At 33.5% G+C, this 9,635-nt stretch overlaps 1 pseudogene; it reads right to left on the minus strand.

Annotated features, from left to right (window-relative positions):
• Positions 1–7,711: 7,711 nt before the first annotated feature.
• LOC111742314 lies at positions 7,712–8,406 on the minus strand (annotated as a pseudogene).
• Between the last annotated feature and the right edge of the window lie 1,229 nt (positions 8,407–9,635).

Consider the following 9,635-nt stretch of genomic DNA (forward strand, 5'->3'; position numbering starts at 1 on the left):
TAATGTTTGAACGTAGGTATACAGGCAGAAGGGTAGATAGGGAAGTCAGATGGAAATGCTGATACTCAATGTAATAAAAAATTTCAATAATGTATGTATTATGTAGTATTTTTTAAATGTCCTAATTTTATTTTTCCAAATCTTAAGTCTTTAATTTTTAACATAACCAGTTTTTCATTAGGGCCAAATATACATAGAATGTTTACATTTGAGGGTGAATATTTTCATATGCTTTTGTTCATGTTCAAATATGTAATTCAAGTATCTATAACTTATTGAGCTCTTGTTTAAAAAATCTAAAAATTAATATTTCAGAGACATTTAAAAGTCTTTGGTATTTAAACAGATGATCACTTACTCTGTATAATGTATCTTTCTTTTAGACTATTTTATAATAAAATATTTAGGAATTTTAGGACCTATTGCAAGGACTAAGTGAGAAATCTAAAAGTACCTAAAAGTAGTTGAGTTATAGTTAACAGCTTCTGATCAAAATGATAATTCTAGTTAGTGTGGACCTTAAGCCCTGCACTACAGGTGCTTTAACACTCTGTTTAAAGTCGCAGTGGGCCTAATGAAGAACCCCATATAATAGTTCTCTAATGGTGGTACATATTACCAGAGCAGGACACAAATCAGCTATAATAACAATTGCCAAGAGTTCACTCTTCTTTGGCTCAGTGTATTCTTTAAGTATATTTCCCACTGATTTTTCCTGTTACAGGATTTTTTTTCTGTGGTGATTCAATGTAAAGGCAGTAACCTGAACACTGTTTCTTTAAATTTCTGTCTCTCTTTTGCCAAAGTAGCAAGTGTCTTGCTTGATGTACAGCTTCCCGGTGGCCATACTTCCTAGAGATCATTTACACTCCTTCTGGTCTCATGATCACCTATGACAATGATAATCCTTGATAGGCAGCTTAAGTGTTATATGTCACATGACCAGTCGATATCTCTAACTTTATTTTATTTTTAGTATTATTTTTTAATCTCTAACTTTAAAACTGTTCTTCCTACCTAAGTCCATTTGTAAACCTAAAAATTGTGATGTTTTAGTATTATGTCAGGTATAGTTGAAGACATATGAATATTTTTTGATTGATTACTCCCTAAAGTTCTCTAACTTTGTTGGTCCTCAAAAAGTTATAAGTAGTAACTAATAAGAATGTAAATAACTACATATCTTCTCTGGAACAGTGGACTTGATGGTTCTATCAGCATGGGATATAGAAAGAAATTGAGAAATTTCATCTAAAAGTTCACCTTTCACTTTTATACTCTTCTGTAGTTTCAGAGGTATATTCCCCTAATTGTATTTCTTAGTTATAGAAATATTTGTTTGAGGAGGAACTAACTCTTGGTATAATTATTGTCAGCAGGTGCTTAGTCTATTTTGGAAAGATTTTAAATGGTGAAAATGATTGGAAAGATTTTAAATGGTGAAAATGATTTTAAATGGTGAAAATGATAGTGAAGTTGCTAGTAATGTGGCCTTTTTCAGTTTTATGATCATGTGTTTTAGATCTAACAGTTTGGGGAAATAACCAGTAAAACTACGCTCTGCCTTTTTCTCATTTCATGAATTCATTCTCTTTGTAAAGCAAATGGCCACTCCGCCCACTGGCTTCATCCAAATACTCAATTTAAAGAGAATCTCTAAGCCAAAGAGATCTCTGAAGCTTTTCCTGTGAGCTGGGAACATAATAGCACTTTGGGTACTATTAATGCTCTTGAATTTCCTATACCGGAGCTTTTGCTTCCTCCCCTCTCTTATCTGAAGCAGCCAGTCACACATAACTGAGCTATTAAGACTAATATGTAGATGAGAGCCCAAACCAAGAGATTCCATTACTCATGGTTCCATATGACTTGGAGTAGTTACCTGAATGATAACTGAGAGTGAGTGTACCTGCATTAGGAAAGGAGTGCTATATTCTATTTAGAGCTAATGTTGGCTGAGTTTACACCTGCACATTATCTGTGTAAAAAAGCAGTGTTTATGACTTCAGATAAATATGGCCCATGTTTGAGGGCTTAGAGACTATCAATGGCAACTTGATTGTTTTTTTTTCTCTGTCCTTTTTTCATTTTTTATCAAAACATTTAAGGAAAATTTAATATTCCTTTGTGCGACTGTTGAGATTTCTTGTTTTACTTTCTTTCATTTTTCTCTTTGAGATAAATTTGTCTGTTTATCCTCCTCTACATTTATTATTATTGTTATTGTTATTAAATGATAAGTGGTTATTAAAGCATAATACCTTGCAGTAAATAAACTGCGTTTTTGTTGGAGTCAATGAAAATCTGTGGTTTTAATGAGACAGGGAACTGATTATGCTTAGTATTTTTGTCACATATCGTTAGAAAAATATATAGCCTTATTTGCAACAACATGTCAGTAATTTATACTGAGAGGAGGCCAGTATGAATTATACTTTTTAGGAAAACTTGTACTTTGAAACATACTTTGGGCACAGATTTTAAGTACATATCTTCATTTACTTTAGTGAATAAAACATTTACATTTTAAATAAAGGACATTTATTAACCTGCCCGATGCTAATAAAAATCTTTAAAAAATGTTTTTCATACCATTGTTGCAGTAAAGATTAGTATCTGCATGATTTTTCTGTCTCTTGGCTTCTTTTTCATGCATAGCACTAATAGTTGACACAGAACAGGTGGTCATTGCCATTGGCGCACTGAGACTTGTGAATAGCAGCTGTTTATGCCTCTTTTACCATCCAGTGGTTAGCAAAACCTTTTCACTGCTTTCCTATGTGTATGATAAAAATCTATCATGAGTTATTATAAGGTGCTAATTTACACTTTTTCTAACGATGGAATAGGTGAAAAAGAAAAGTCCATCTGGCGACTAGATACAACTATGATTTGAATCAAACAATTTAAAAAAGTCTAATATTTGTGAGGTTATTATGGATCACATAATGTGTCAAAGATATCAGTTGCAAGCCAGAGTAGTTCCATAAATAGACGTATTAGTAACGTTATAGTCTGGATTTTGGTTTTGACACTCAAAAAATGTTTATTTTAAAGAACAAAACATTCAATTCTTATGGTCTTTATCTTGCTTGTAATTATTTGGTTTTATTAAGCCCACTCTTAAATGTCATAGTGTGATATATATGTGTGTTGATCCACACTAAGATGGCTCACTCGCATGGCTGTTTCCTGGAGGCCTTGATTCCTCACCACATGAACCTCTCCATACAGCTACCTGCTTGAGTCTCTTCACATGTCAGCTGGCTTACCCCCGAGCAAGTGGTCTTAAGAGATGGAGCAAGGTGAATGCTACAGTGCCTTCTGTGATGTATTCTTGGGAGTCACCATTATTTCCAACATGTTCTATTAGAAGCGAATCCCAAAGTACAGGTTATTATATTCAAGGAAAGAGAAACTAGTCTCCACCTTTTAAAGAGAGGAGTATCAAAGAATTTGGAAACATCTTTTAAACCATCACATTTTTATTACTTATAAAACGGTAGTCATATGTAGAGAAGGACTGGCTACATAGTTTACAGGACCCCATGCAAAATAAAAACGTGGGATCCCTGTTCAGATTTCAAGATGGGGAAAGCAGAGCGTTCAACCAAACATGGGGCCCTTTTGAACACAGAGTCTGTGTGATTGTGCAGATGATACCCATGAAACCAGCCCTAGATAAAGAGGCTTGCTCAGGTTCAGATTTGATACTCAAATTTTACATAGTGCTTCATAGATGTTGGATACTCTTCTAATGATATTAGCCATTGGTGATCATTAGCTAGGTCTATCCGTTATAATTTTATTTATTATTGTAATACTTTCAAAAAGAGAACTTCCCTTAATTAACTATGTGGTTACCTTGGGGTCTAGTACATATAGGAAAAATAGTAAAATGCTTGATTCCTTTGGATAATGAGTTGATTCTCTAATGTCCTTTGAAGATCAGTACTGAATTTAGTATTAATAACAGGTTTTTAAATGTGTTCTAACACATTTTAGTTATTACCCTTATTGATACTCAGATTGTCCCATCTTTAACTAGGATTTAAGTAGTCTTTGATAACTTTTTTGTTTTCTGGTAATAAGATATTCCTCATTTATCTTGTATATTTTCTTCCTCAGACCTGGAATCAGCCATTTTTCTAAAATCTTTGATAACTTTTTCAGAAAGAGTATTAGACTATATTATGTATCTCTCTCTCTCTCTCTCTCTCTCTCTCACACACACACACACACACACACACACACACACACACAGAGTAATCTTGACATTAGGGGGTTTTCATCTCTACTGGTTGGACCATTGTTCAGTTAACAGAACTAAGAAATATATAGTCTATTTGTATTTGATACTTCAAATTCAAGACTACACTTTTTAAATTCAACTTCAGTGATCTTACATCTGTGTATTTCCTTTTGTATATGTTGAAACTTCCACTTCTTAATGACACTAATAATTACCTGTTTGTTTTATACAAGATTCTCACACACTAGTCTCAATAACAATTTCTATCCTACCATCAATAATACTAGTGAAAATAGTTTATCTCCCCCTCTCCAATTCTTTTTGCTATTTAGTTATATCTCAGGAGGAGTGTAGTCAAATTTCTGTTTTAAAATCACTTGAGTGCACAGGATTATGTGTTTCATTTTCATTTTATCTTTTAGGGATTTTTAAATTTTAATTTTGCTTTATAACTATGAAAAGTATTTACATGGTTCCAAGTTAAATGTACAGAAAAAAAGTATATTCAAAGAAATCTGACTTCTATCCCCTATTCATCCTATTTCCTTCTGCTCCTATAGGAAGTCTTTTTATTGTCTATAGGGTTTTTTTTTGTTTGTTTATTTTAACCATATGCCTATATTCTCAAAGCCCTTCCTTTGATAAACAGAAGAGTAATGCATACAGTTTTAACCATCTTTGCTTTTTTCACTTAATAAATAGTTCCGTAATATTATATATTGTCCTTGTTTCTTTTTACAGCAATTGTGCAGATATACTAAAGTTTATTTAACCTTTTCCTATTGATAGACATTTAGGTTATTTCTAGTTTTGTGCTCTTATGAATGGTACTGCAGTGAATAACTGTGCTGTTTGTATGTTTACCAGTATAGAATTGAAGGATTCTTTGAAGTGGGATTGTTGAGTCAAAAGGCATATACGAATTTGCTAGAAATTGGCAGTTTCCCCTCCACAAGCAAATAGTCTATATCAGTAACGTCTGTGAATGCCAGTAGAGAAAGTTGTCAGACATTTGGCTATTTGCCAGTTTAATAGATGGGAAATATGTGTCAGTATAGTTTTCGGTTTGCATTTCTCTAATGAGCAAGATGAGACATCTTTTAATATTGGTGGGAGGAGTGGATCCAATTTTAATGATTTCTTTGTGACTATCAAGTTGTCCTAACATTTGTTAGAAAATCTATCTTTTCTCTACTGATTGAGATACTACCATTAATTGACACTACATTTCATCTTTTCCATTGGCCTGTCCTCTGCTTACGTGCCTGTACCAAACTTAATTATAGACATAATTGACTAACTCCTTCTTGTTGCTCTTTTCTTTGACAGTTTATTGCATTTATTTCTCCTTATTTGTTCTTCCAGTTAAACTTTTAATAATAATTTTTGCTCCAGTGACATACCTTACAGTATTCTTATAGGGATTTTGCTAAATTAACTAATTAATTTAGAGAGAGCATCCATCTGTATAATGTGTCTTCCCTATGCAAGAACATGGTTTGTCTTCCCTGCTGTCCAAATCTACTTTTGTGTATTTCAGGAATATTTTTTGGTTTTTATTTATTTCTCATTGTTTTTTGTTTGTAGATATGAGAACTGTTGATTTTGTATTAATTTTATAACTTACCACTTTACTGTTTTTCTGCTTTTAGTATTTTTTTCCCATCAATTTCCATTGGTTTTCTATCATTTTTTCAAATATTTAATCATGCCATCTACAAATAGAGATGTTTCCATCGTTTTTTCAGTTCTTAAACCTCAATAATTTCTCCTAATTGTATTTGTTAATTACTTCCAACCTTTGAAGAGCTTCCGGATTGGTGAACACCTCAAGGTGCTGGGAGAGTGGCGTACCTGGAGAAGGTATGGAAGTTCTGTATCCCTTCCCATATACCTTGCCCTATGCACCTCTTCCATTTGGCTGTTTCTGAGTTATATCCATTATAATAAAGGAGTAATAGAAAAGTAAAGTGCTCTCCTTAGTCCTGTGAGCCATTCTAGCAAATTATTGAACCCAAGGTGAGGGTTGTGGGATTATAATTTATGATAGGCCTTGATTGAGTCTTAAGTGGGGACATTCTTGTGGGACTGAGCCCTTAACTTGTGGGATTTGACATATACTCCAGATAAACAGTGTCAGAAATGAACTTAGTGGTAGAACACCCCGCTGGTGTCAGAGAATTGGTTGGTGGTGTGGGGGAAAAAAACTTCACACATTTGGTGTCAGAAGTGAAATATTGAGAGTAGTGAGAAGAAAAAACAATGTTTAAATAAGTAGAGTAGAAGGAAAAAAAATTTTTTTTCTATTGGTGTTGGCTGTTCTGGATTAATTTTCCCAGGTGTGTGATGTGTCATTTCAATATACAGACTAAAGGTTTTTGTTTCTTTTTTTTGTAATTTTTTAGTCTCTATTCCATTTCTTTGGTTCCTTTCTTCAGTTACCCTCATTGTATGTATTTTGTATCTACTTTTTTTAGCCTTCCACATCCATCATTTTCTCTCAAATTATTATATTTTTTTCCTTTTGAATTAAGATTTTTCTTTTTATATTTTATTTCTCAAAGTATTATTGATTGTGTGTTTTTGTTGTTGTATTTCTTCTGGTTTAGTCTTTATTTTTGAAATTATATTTTTCTTTAAAATTATAAATTTTTCTAATGCTGCTTTTTTCCCCCCAGCCCTTCATCTTAATTTCTTTGAGCTCATTTTGAGATATAAGGTGATAGTTATCTGTTTGTGGTCATCTCTCTCTAGCATGCTCTTATTGTCTGTGGGGATCTATTCTTATTGTCTTTTATTCTTATACTTTTTATTTGATTTCACTGTTTCTGTTGCTTTTTGTGTAAAATAGATATTTTCCAGTGTACTATTTTCCTTTGTCCTTCCTTTTACTATATGTTTTTAAATTATTTTCTTAGTGGTTGCCCTGGTGATTATAATTAACATAAATATGACAATCTAGCTCAAATTAATACCATCTTAATTTTAATATTATATAAAAACTTTGCTCCTGTATAGCTCCACCCCTTTCTTTGTATTATACAAATTAAATCTTTATACATTGTGCGCTCATCAGTGCAGATATATAATTAATGTTTTATTTAGTCATTTTTTAAGCAGACATAAAACAATTACGTTTTTAAGCAGACATAAAACAGAATTACATAAAAAATACATTTATGCTGTCTTTTATATTTACCTGTGTAATTATCTTTACCAGTGCTCTTTATTTCTTTGTGTGGATTCATTTCAGCTTGAAGGATTCCCTTTACTATTTCTTGTAGGGCAAATCTAGCAATGATTTCTCTCAGTATTTGTTTATCTGGGAATGACTTAATTTCTCCACTTTTTTCAGGTTTTAAAACTTTATTTGCATATTAAAAAAATTGTGCATTCCAATAATTAAAATCATTTGAACAAAAAATGGCACTCTGCTTCAACTGCATTTTACAGCCTGCAGAACACCTTGGACCATCTTGGTTTCACTCAGAGTTCACTGTCGTCTCACCCAGCTTCTGCCTTCACCAACACGCAAGCTCTTTTCCTTCCCTGTGAGCCAGACAGACAGGTGGGAGAGGCAGGTGCAGCCTTCATTGTCAGTAGTTCTTGGATGTGAAAAAGGGGCATCATAATCATTTAAACTTGATCCAACCTCTTTACATCTTATAAAGTTAAATAGTTAAAAGTAAAATAAGGCAATGCTTATGGAATGTACAAGTGCATATTGGTGGTGCGTGCCTCATTACAATTTGCCTGCTTGCTTCTCCTGTTCAATCGTTTCTTTTGATGGCAGTGGGTTTTTCTCTTATGTTTCTGCCTTCTTCAATTTCAACTTACTGAATTTCTCAGTCTCAGCCATATCAGGTTTTTCAGACATGGTTGCAGAGGAAGCAGAGCGAGGCAGCGAGGAGTGAATTCGATCTGCTCAGTGGCTGTCAGTCACAGAGTCTCTCCATCATTTTTGAAGGATAATTTTGCCAGATATAAAATTCTTGATTTATAATTTTTTCTTCAGCAATTTGAATTGGCTTCACGGTTTCTGATGAGAAATCAGGTGTTAATATTATTGAGGTTTCTTTGTATGAGAAATATGAGCCCCTTCTCTTGCTGTTTCTAAGATTCTTTATCTTCATCTTTCAACGGTTTGATTATGATGTGTCCAGGTGTATTTTTCTTTGAGTTTATCTTATATTAAGTTTATTGGGCTTCCTGAATGTATAGATTAGTGTTTTTAATTAAATTGGGAAAGTTTGGGCCCTTATTTCTTCAAATGTTTCTGCTCCTTTTTTCTTTCCTGGCTTTCTCATTATGCATGATATGGGTTAAATTGTGCCCCACCCCCCAAATTGATACTTTGAAGTCCTAACTTCCAGTACCTCAGAATGTGACCTTATTTGGAAATAGGGTTGTTGCAGATATAAATTAAGGTGAGGTCACTAGGGTAGGCCTAATTTAATATGACCCGAGTTCTTATCAAAAGGGAAAATTAGGACATAGAGGCAGACGTGCATTTAAGGAAGACAATGTGAGGAGACATTAAGAGAACACAGCCATCTACAAGCCAAGGAAAGAGGCCTCAAACAGAAACTTTCCTCACTGCCCTCAGAACAAATCCTAATGACACCTCGATCCCAGACTTAACCTCTAGAGCTGTGAGACAATAAATTTCTATTGTCTAAGCCACTAATTCAAATATATGTTGGTATACTCAATGTTGTCCCACATGTCTGAGACTGTTTTGTCTTCATTCTTGTTTCTATTGATTGCTTTTTATTTTGTCTGTGTTAGGCCTTACTTTTTGTTTCTTTGCAGATCTCATTTTTTTTTAAACTAGACATTTCAATAATATAATGTTGCTCTACAAATTCTATTCTCTCCCCAGGGTTTGTTGCTGCTTTTGTAATTGTTTATTTAGTGACTTTTTGGAACTAATTTTGTAAAGTCTGTATTCTTTGTTGTGTGTAAATACTGAAGTCTACTAGGTTAGCTTAATGGTCAGCTAATTATCAAACAAATTTTTAAGCAAAGGAACCAATAATATGCCTCCTTGTCTTTTCTGATGGGCTTTAGGAGAAGTTGGGGCGTGCATTCAACATTCGTCCATCCAGTGACAACTCTGCATTAGTTTTCACTTCCTGTTGCACGTAATATAAGTTGGAGATGAGAAACTAGAGCTTTTCAGGTCTTTCCTGAGCATGCACACAGCTCTGGGCATGTGCACAACCTTATGCATATATGTGACTTTCTAGATTTCCAGGTATATGTCAGAGCTTTTTAAAGTCTCTGGATATGTTATTTTCCAGAATTTTCTTTTAAGCTTTTGGTTACTTTATTGTTTGTCCAACTTTCATCCACTATCTGAGGCAGTTTTAAGGTTAAATAC

Source organism: Pteropus vampyrus, unplaced genomic scaffold, assembly GCF_000151845.1.
Source record: "Pteropus vampyrus isolate Shadow unplaced genomic scaffold, Pvam_2.0 Scaffold91, whole genome shotgun sequence".
In the NCBI taxonomy this organism is placed as follows: domain Eukaryota; kingdom Metazoa; phylum Chordata; class Mammalia; order Chiroptera; family Pteropodidae; genus Pteropus; species Pteropus vampyrus.